The following is a 9,771-nucleotide window of genomic DNA, read 5'->3' as shown; positions in this document are numbered from 1 at the left end:
GAGGGTGCTGTCTGCTGGGCAGATCACATCCACTCACCCCGCAGGTCTGGCTTTTTTCTTCCCAACCCAATTAGACCAGGACAGACATCAGCCTTCCCTACCCGTGCTGCAGACCTGCTGATGTGTAGAGCTTGTTCCTGGCAGCCTATTAAGGCCAAAAATGAGTGTGACTAATGTGAATGCAGCAGTGGCCGTTCTTAATGCCCCCTTTCACAGAGCAGCTTAAACCTCAGAGAGCAGCTCATTAGCTCCCCGCACATTTCCAAGCAGCAAAAAAGGGTGGGACAGCCAGGGAGGAGCTGCAGGAGGACAGCAGAGCCTGTGTGCTCCCTCAGATCAGTGCGGTCCGGCAGAAACCTCCAAAGGGGAGACACTGAACCCCAGCAATGCCCTGTAACCTAACCCCACAGCATGCCAGATGGAAGTACCAGCACTGCAGAGCAGTGTGGGGTTTGGTTTGGGTTGTACAGGTTCTGAACTGCACACTTTACCTGAGCCCCCTCTCAGGATGGGCAGGAGACCCAGGGCTGGGGCCCAGTTGTGTCTCCTTGCCTTTGGTTTTTGCATGGTAAGTTGAGGACAGTAAAAAACCCTTCGCAAACCATGAAGTTCAAAGAAGAACTTGCTTGGATGGGAGAATGTTGGTCCGAAGGTGTGCAGAGGCCAATGCAGTTATGCACTGCCCTGATCACACCACAGCTGGCCCCCTCCTGGGTCTGTCTCCCTCCTGACTAAGATTTTGGGAAAAGGTTTGCTTTCTAATTAGACCTGCCCACCTGGAACAGCAGGTGTCCTCTTTTGGCCAGCAGGTGGCAGCACTCACCTAAACCGGGATCTGGGCCCAAGCAACAAACTCCCAGGGAGCCTTAACTTTATCCCCCAGGAGTGGTAGACTACCTCCAAACCCCCTGACCCTGAGCACCGATTAAAAAGATGACAGTGGGATTGTCAGGGTGGTAGCGCATGCAGGTAAAGCCAGCACGACAAGCCAATGCAAGATCACAGGGGCTAGACACCAGTTCAAGCGGCACGGCCGGATCTTGCCTCCATCCCTCTTCCTCCAGCCCCCAGGCTGCCATTCCTGGCTTGGGCTTCATCATCCTAAGAGGAGCAATAGGATGCCTGTGGGCACATGTTCACCTGCCTCTTGGCAAGGTTGAAGGATGCAACCAGCCCCTAAAGCTGCTTCCTTCTCCTGATCCAACTTGCCCAAGGTTAATTCACAGCTCTGCCCTTTACAAAGCACAGATCTCCCGTTGTCTTCAAGTCTCCCAGCTCTGCACATGGTGAGAGTGATGTAGGGGCAGAATTTACAAAGGATTCAGAGGGGTGGAGGTGGAGGCCACCCAGTGCTGTGAGGACCATTCTGGATTCCCAGCTGTATGCCTCTATCAATAATGCTTTTTTAAAAATTAAGAGTTATTTATTTTATTTATTGTATATGAGTGCTTTAGGGCACCAGATCTCATTATAGATGGTCGTGAGTCACCACGTGGTTGCTGGGAATTGAACTCAGGACCTCTGGAAGAGCAGGCAGCGCTCTTAACCACTGAGCCATCTCTCCAGCCCACCAATAACACTTTTATCCAGCAACTTTGCAGATGGCTTCTCTATCCTTATAGGACAGAGGTCAGGGCAAGACAAAAAAAACTTGGAGGCATGGGAGAGGGACGGTGTCTTTTTCCTGACTATTCCTTGTTCTCAGGAAGGCACTTGAGCTCCAGAAGTGGGTGGACCGCAGGTGAGGGGGGGCGGGTCACATGGATGGCCAAGAGAGGCCCTTGAAAATGGCTAGAGAAGCCAAGGTGATGAGATGTGGTGGGTGGCTGTCCTGCTCTTCGCAGGCAAGGGGGAGCAGTGGCCCTGAGCTGAAGCAGCACCCAGCTGGGAGCCAAAGCCGCTTCTCCTTGCTCCCCCCTCCCCCTCCCCCCCTCCCTCCCTCCCTCCCTCCCCCATCGCTCAGATTCCAATACAATTTCCAGCTAACCAGCATGTCGATAGAACAAGTCGGGCGGCTGGATTGCTGGCCAATTACAGGAAATCATTCTGCTCCACAGCTCAGCCCTGGGGGAGGTGGGGGGGGGGCTGTTCGAGGGAGCAGGCTTCAAGCTCACAGGCGGGAAAGGGCTTCAGACGGAAGACTTGGAGGCTGTGGAGCCTGCAGCAGCTTCACACACACACACACACACACACACACACCTGGCCAGGCAGCACGGGGTGGGGGGGGTACATGGGGAGGCTCTTGGGTACTCTTGGCTCTTGCGCTGTTCCTCACACAGAGCTTTGCGTCCAGCTTTTTTGTGGGGGAGGTTGGAGCCCCAAGCCATCGAGGAACGGAGAGGCTAAGGCTCAAGAGGATGATTTCTCCGGTGAGTTTCATGCTTCAGGGCATTTGCCTGGAGATGAAAAAGACAGAAAGCCACGGACGAGACCGTTCTAGTTGAGAGAGCAGAGACTGGGATGGGGTGGGCACTGGAGGATGCCACAAAACTTACCCGAAGGCGACAAATGGAAGCTCTCACCGGCCAAACAAACCTGTAACCCCACAGCGGGGTGGGGGGTGGGGTGGGGGGGGCAGGGGCGGGGGCCAGCATGGAAATGTCAGAAGCACCCAGGAATGGTGCCTAGGCTCCATGGGGGAGCAGAGAGGCTTGTAACCGCCTAACATGGCCAACAGGTGTGTTAGTTTGTTTTTAATTGCACCCAAACTTCCAGAATGTGACCGCACAGAGCATCCCCTCTCTCGCTGTCTTCAGCCAATCTTCATCCTTCCTCCAGCTCCTTTTTTTTTTTTTTTTTTTTTTTCGAGACTGAGTCTCTTCCTGCAGCCTTGGCTGTCCTGGACTCACTTTGTAACTTTGTAGACCAGGCTGGCCTCGAACTCACAGCGATCCGCCTGCCTCTGCCTCCCAAGTGCTGGGATTGGGATTAAAGGCGTGCGCCACCACGCCTGCCTCCAGCTCCTTTTCTAGCATCTTTTCTAGCATGGAACATTACACACACACACCCAAAGTCGTGGACGATCCTTGAGGAGCCGAAACTAGTCTGTGAACCCCAATCCTCTGGGACTGGCCTGGAACCCCAAGAGTACTGTGACAAGCAAACAGTCTTCGCCATGTATACCTGCTCTCCCAGATGCTTCCTCTCGATTCCAAAATCTCCCTTCTCTCTTCCGACGACGATAGACGCACGGGAGTGGGGAGGAGGGGGGGCAAAGGAGGAGGCAGGGTTTCACCTACAGCTGTTTTTGTTTGGTCTTGTTCTCAAGATAGGGTTTCTCTGTAGTCTTGGCTGTCCTGAGACTCACTCTGTAGACCAGGCTGACCTCGAACACAGAGGATCCGCCAGCCTCTGTTGGGATTAAAGACCTGCGCCAAAGGCTTCACCTACAGCTCTTTGGCCCACTCCCTGGTAGACAGATGGGCAGGCGTGGGCGGGGAAGATGAGCCTGAGACTCTGGAAGAAGACGCAGAGAGAACACAGTTGAGGTCATCTTCAAAGTTCCTCTGTGAGACGCATCCGGAGAGCAGGGTCAGCGCCCAGGGAGCCTTTCTTCCCAGGGCCTCAGCTGTAGTGTCGCTGGCTCAGACCTTGGAGCGGAGGTGTCCTGTTTGTGACTTGGTGCTCCCTGGCTCTGAGGTCTCCCCCTTTGGAGAGGCCTCTCCTGGGCCCCGCGCCCGGATGCTCAGCGATCCGAAAGAGGGCGCCGGTCCTGCCCTCGAAGGAGATGCCTCGCAACCGCCCACGGATAGGCGCTTGCCAGCCTGCAGGCTCAGTGCCATCGATCCGACCGCGGGGACCCGGGCACGCTTCCTCCCCACGCTTGCTTTTCGCTTTTAATTGAAGTTTGTTTGAGCAGAGCGCTGAGCGGGCAGAAGCAGAAACCAAATATTTAGTTGCTGCAAATTGGCACCTCCAGATCAATTACCCGGCCCGTGGCAAGGCCTGCGCCGCCCTTCGCGCCCCCGCGGAATCTCAATGCCGCGCTGTCCCCGCTTGGGCCGCCGGCGCCGTCGGTCTCCATTCCATCGCACGTTTCTCATCAGCTCCAGCCATACATCACCCGTGGCCGCCAGGGAACAGATTTTCAATGGGAAAAGTTCCCAGAGAGAGTCCTTGTTACTGATTCCCACTGTGCCCCCTGCTGCCACCTCTAAGCTTGTATAACGGGGATTATCCTGGGGATCAGAGTTTCAAAGGACTTTGGGCCACATGCACCTAGCCCGATCCTAGCAAGTCCCCTTACTCAATGATCTTGGAGAGCTTAGTTTTCGCTGAGCCTGGTTTTCTCCACCTGTGATTAGGGGGCTTTAACTTTCACTAGGTACGATCAACGTCCCCCCACCCCCAGGTGCCCCATCCTGACTGGGGACTATGGCTTTCTGTACATAATACTAGCCTATATGTAGCCCCAGAACCTCATAAAACAAGTGGGTCTGGCCTGCAATCTGTAATTTCCGGAAGTGCAGTCAGGAGAAACAGAAGTCCAAGGTCATCCTCCATAATAGTAAATTTGGGGCCAACGTGTCTCAAAAATAATAAAGTGGACTGCCCTGCTTTGGTGTGTGTGTGTGTGTGTGTGTGTGTGTGTGTGTGTGTGTGTGTGTGTGTGTGTGTGTATAGAATAGGTTTTAGAATGATGTAAGGGACACTGAGTGGTAAGTGACTCCAGGAAAGGAGGAGGAGGTAGCCAGCCTTCAGGGTCCCTGGCAAGGTTGCAGAATGACATGGGCTGGTCAGGCCAACTCCAGGATGCTGTTCCAGTCCAGGTGCCTCAGGACACTGTCAGTTAGGAGCTGGTCCTCCAGGCCTGAAGGGGAACCAAAAACCAGGCATGACCCCCTAGGCTACCCAGGTTACTATGGGCACGGGGGGGGGGGTAGGGGGTGGGGGATGGGGGGGGGTGGGGGGGTGGGGGGGTTGGAGGCAGGTGGCAGTCAGGAGAGCTGGACTCCGGACAGAGGCTCTCTGCCTCAAAAGTGACTCCGCCTCAGTCGTTGCCTGTGTAAAACAGGGTCACCTCCCAGCACCTCTGTGAGGAGAAAGGGTGGTGCTGGGTGTGAAAGGAGCCTCTCATGGGTGTGAGGAAGGGGCCCAAGTTATGCCACAGTTCCCCTTCCTTCCTACGCTCAACTGCTTCCACTCCCAGCATCCCTTGGGAGAACTGCAGTCCAAGAGTTTGACATTTCTAAAGGCCACCACGGTAGACAGAGTGACAGGGGCTCTGGGTGCGATGAGCAGTGTGGGGGAAGTGTGTAGCTCCAGCCTACACCTGGTCTCCACACCGTGCCTGCAATGCCTACTGCCACCTCTGTCCCTGGACAGAATCTTTATTCTCTCTTTGTCCCTGTCCTTCAGGGCAGGACTCAGACAGCGCTAGAGGAGAAAGTGGGGGTGATGTGAACAAGGCTGATGTGAAATTCAGATCCCCTGTGAGAGGCAAATTCACCCCGAAGCCTCATTTTTTCCAGCCATGAAAGGGGACCACAGGCCAATAAGCCTCTAGTTATATGTTTTGTTTGTTTGTTTGTTTGGTTGATTTTTTGAGACAGGGTTTCTCTGTGTAGCCTTGGCTGTCCTGGACTCAGTTTATAGACCAGGCTGGCCTCGAACTCACAGTGATCCACCTGCCTCTGCCTCCCGAATGCTGGGATTAAAGGCGTGCGCCACCATGCCCGGCTAGTTATAATATGTTATTTGGACCGATGACTTATTGTTAATTAAGTAATTTATTTTGAGACAAGTTCTTCACAATAAAGCTCTGGCCTGGAATTCACAGAGATCCACCTGCTTCTGTGTCCCCAAGTGCTAGGACATAAGGCATGGGCTACCACCCCTGGCCAGGTGAGTGATTTCTCAAAGTTCTGAATCTATTTGCCTTTCTTTTTTTGGGGGGTGGGGTGGGGTGGGGTTTGAGACAAGGTTTCTCTGTGTAGCTTTGGCTGTCCTGGACTCCCTTTGTAGACCAGGCTGGCCTTGAACTCACAGCGATCCACCTGCCTCTGCCTCCTGAGTGCTGGGATTAAAGGCGTGCGCCACCACACCAGGCTCTTGCCTTTCTTTTCTACACACACTCCTAACCTGTCTTCAATAGGATCACCTCTGTTGACCAAATTCCTTCCTCTAGGAAGGCAGCCCCCCATCCATCAAGTCAGAAAGTCCTTCTGACAGTCTACCTTAAATCTCTCACTGCTGCCTTCAGAGAAAAATATAAAGAACTAACCAACAGCTAGAAGATAAATGTTTATGGATAGATAATGCCACACTAATTTTTTTTTTAAAAAAAAAATGCCCCCAAAGAGGACCAGAGGGGGATGGGAATTACTGTCGGACACAATGCTCTTTACACTAAACATCTTGGCGATAAATATAGCTATGTAATCCTTTTTTCTCTTTGGCAGAGGGAAAGGCTGAGGCTGGGCAGAAAAAGGCAGAGGGGACCGAAAATATAAATCAATATGTGACTTTAATATATGTGCTCTCGGTGGCTGTGTGTGCTGGGGGATTATTAGTAACCTTGATTCCTGCTCAGTGTCCGTGCGAGGCGAGGAGATGCTCAGCCCCCAGGGAGGAGAAGAGAAATTAGGAAGCCAGATTCTTCTCCTGATTGACACCTGGGTAAACATTATCCTGGCAGAAGGGAAAGGAGAAAAAAAAAAAAAAAAAGAAAAGGGAAAAAAAAAAAAAGAAAAAAAGAAAGAAAGATCAATGCTGGTATTTTTATCACGTTCCAGGGACAGACAGGGGGAGAAATTAAAGACACAGTCCTGCGATGTCAAATGAATATGCTCAGCTACAGAGCATAAGTAGAGGCGAGGGGCGATGGGGCAGGACCAGAGCGGGATAGTAACTGGTCTCTGCCAGGCAGCCCTGGCCATGGCTACTGTGTCATGGGCAGGGAACAAAGGCACTGGCTTTGGTTGGGGGGGGAGGGGGAAATCACAGGCCCAAGAGTCTAAGGCAACAGTTCTCAACTTTTGTGGGTCGTGACCCCTTTAAGGAGGGGGTCAAATGACCTTTTCACGGGGATCTTTCTAAGACCCTCAGAAAACACGGATATTTACATTAGGATTCATGATGGTAGCAAAATTACAGTCGTGAACAATGAAAATAATTTGATGAGCTGGGCTGTGGTGGCGCACGCCCTTAATTGCAGCGCTCAGGAGGCAGAGGCAGGTGGATCTCTCTGAGTTCAAGGCCAGCCTGGCTTACAGAGGGAGTTCCAGGATGGCCAGGGCTACACAGAAAAACCTTGCCTCAAAAAACCATAATAGGGGCTGGAGAGATGGCTCAGAGGTTAAGAGCACCGGCTGCTCTTCCAAAGGTCCTGAGTTCAATTCCCAGCAACCACATGGTGGCTCACAACCATCTATAACGTGATCTGGTGCCCTCTTAAAATATTTTTTAAGAAAAAAGAAAAACAATAAATAATAATAATAATAAAAATAGCTGCTGGGTGCCAGCTGCTTGCTGTCGAAATGGGCAAGTTCATGAAACCCTGGAAAGTGGCACTCTAGATGCAAAGCCGTCATTGTGACGAACATTGACGATGGCACCTCAGACCGCCCCCACAGCCATGCCCTGGTGGCCGGGATTGACTGCTATCCCCGAAAAGTGACAGCTGCCATGGGCAAGAAGAAAATTGCCAAGAGGTCAAAGATCAAGTACGTTGTGAAAGTTTCTAACTACAATCACCTCATGCCCACCAGGTACTCTGTGGAAATCCCCTTGGACAAGACTGCTGTCAGCAAGGCCAGGCAGGAGGCCAAGGTCAAGTTTGAGGAACGATACAACACAGGGAAGAACAAATGGCTTTTCCAGAAGCTTCGCTTTTAGGTGTATTTTCTTTTCCATCATTAAAAATTAAAAATAAATTATATTAAATACATATAAAATATGGTAATTTAGTAAATAATAATAATAATTGTTATTATTTTGTGGTAGGAGGTCATCACAACATGAGGAACTGTATTAAAAGGTCGCCGTATCAGGAAAGTTTAGGACCACTGGTCAAAAGTGACATCAGGCCCTGGCTCCCATGGGGAATGGACAGACAGTGGTTTCCACAGGCTGTTTCTAGTGAAGGAAGGTTCCCAGTGCATGGAGATGGAAGAGTGCTTTTCTGAGGGGCCACAGGAAAGGAGGGGCCCAGGGTGGGTCGATGCCAGTGTGGAGGGAGAGGCACCTCCTGGCCTGTCCCAGTTCCGGAGTCAGGAAAATCTAGTCCTCCACCCTGACCTGACCTAGCTATAGGGCCTTGGCCAAGGCATCTGACCTTATAAAGACACAACCTCCTGATGTGTAAAACAGAAGCAGGCAACTCCACCCTCCCCCACCTCACAGCCTTTCAGTGAGATTATACAAAGCAGCCGGGCATGGTGGTGCACGCCTTTAGTCCCAGCACTCAGGGGGCAGAGGCAGGCAGATCGCTGTGAGTTCAAGGCCAGCCTGGTCTACAAAGCGAGTCTAGGACAGCCAAGGCTACACAGAGAGACCCTGTATAGAAACAAAGAAACAAAGAAAGAGGGAGGGAAGGAGGGAGGGAGGGAGAGAGGGAAGAAGGAAAGAGAAGCCCCAGGCTTTCTCTAGGACCAAGTACCCCAGCACACCTATCAGGCACCACACTACACTTGGTTTACATATTTTACACACTAGTCAGAGCAGTTGAGCTATTAGGAGAAGCCACAGGGAGGCCAGCACTGGGGCTCAGGAGATCTGGTGAGCCCATGGTGCCCCTGCCATCCTCAAGGGCCAAATACAGTGTTTCTAAAGTTTTGTCATGGCTAGGAGGAATAAGTGACCGTACAGGGATATGTACTGTGCCTCAGCACACATTCCCACCCTTCATATACCCAGTCTCAGACACACACACACACACACACACACACACTCTCCAGGTGTGATGGCACATGCCTGTAATCCCAGCCCTCAGGAGGCAGAGGCAGGGTCACCATAAATTCAAACCCAGCCTTGAAAACTCAGTGAATTCCAGGCCTGCCAGTGAGACCCTACCTCAAGAAACAGAACAAGGGGGCTGGAGAGATGGCTCAGTGGTTAAGAGCCACTGTCTGTTCTTCCAGAGGTCCTGAGTTCAATTCCCAGCAACCATATGGTGGCTCACAACCATCTATAATGAGATCTGATGCCTTCTTCTGGCCTGCAGGTGTACATGCTGATAGGGCACTCATACACTCAATAAATAAATCTTAAAAGAAAGAAAGAAACAGAACAAAACAGAAACCAAATTTGCACATGTACACACATATGAAGAACCATTTACATATGCATAATATGTAAACCCCAGCTCATATACTCACACGCACACACACATAAACAAATGCTCTGGTCTTCTTTCTTTTTCCCCTGAGACAGGGTCTCTCTGTGTTAGCCTTGGCTGTCCTGGACTTACTTTGTAGACCAGGCTGGCCTCGAACTCACAGTGATCCGCCTGCCTCTGCCTCCTGAGTGCTGGGATTAAAGGCGTGCGCCACCACACCGGGCCTGGCCTGGCATTTCTAAAGCCCTTTCATTCCGGCCCTAACAATCCCACTCCTTGCTGCACTGACTTGCCTTGCCTTGCCTTGCTCGATGTGATCCAGCTGTAGGAGCAGTTTTCTCCTCCAGTGTACCCTTCCTCTCCTCCTCCCTGCCCCCCACCCCCACCCCTGCAAGGCCTGGCTCAAATGTTCCTCATTTGGGAACCTTTTCCTAGGAAGGTAAAATGAAATGGTCTCCCTCCTCTGCTCCATCTCCCATTGTGTGTGTGTGTGT

General features: G+C 51.9%; 1 pseudogene across 1 annotated transcript; it reads left to right on the top strand.

Moving 5' to 3' along the window:
• Positions 1–7,478: 7,478 nt before the first annotated feature.
• Positions 7,479–7,998, top strand: LOC311578269 (large ribosomal subunit protein eL27-like; annotated as a pseudogene). The gene has a single exon. The product of its transcript is annotated as a large ribosomal subunit protein eL27-like (transcript).
• The last annotated feature ends 1,773 nt before the right edge of the window (positions 7,999–9,771 follow it).

The sequence above is a fragment of the Acomys minous genome (genome assembly GCF_964271855.1).
Source record: "Acomys minous genome assembly, chromosome: 12".
In the NCBI taxonomy this organism is placed as follows: domain Eukaryota; kingdom Metazoa; phylum Chordata; class Mammalia; order Rodentia; family Muridae; genus Acomys; species Acomys minous.
This window is presented reverse-complemented; position numbering and strand designations above follow the sequence as displayed.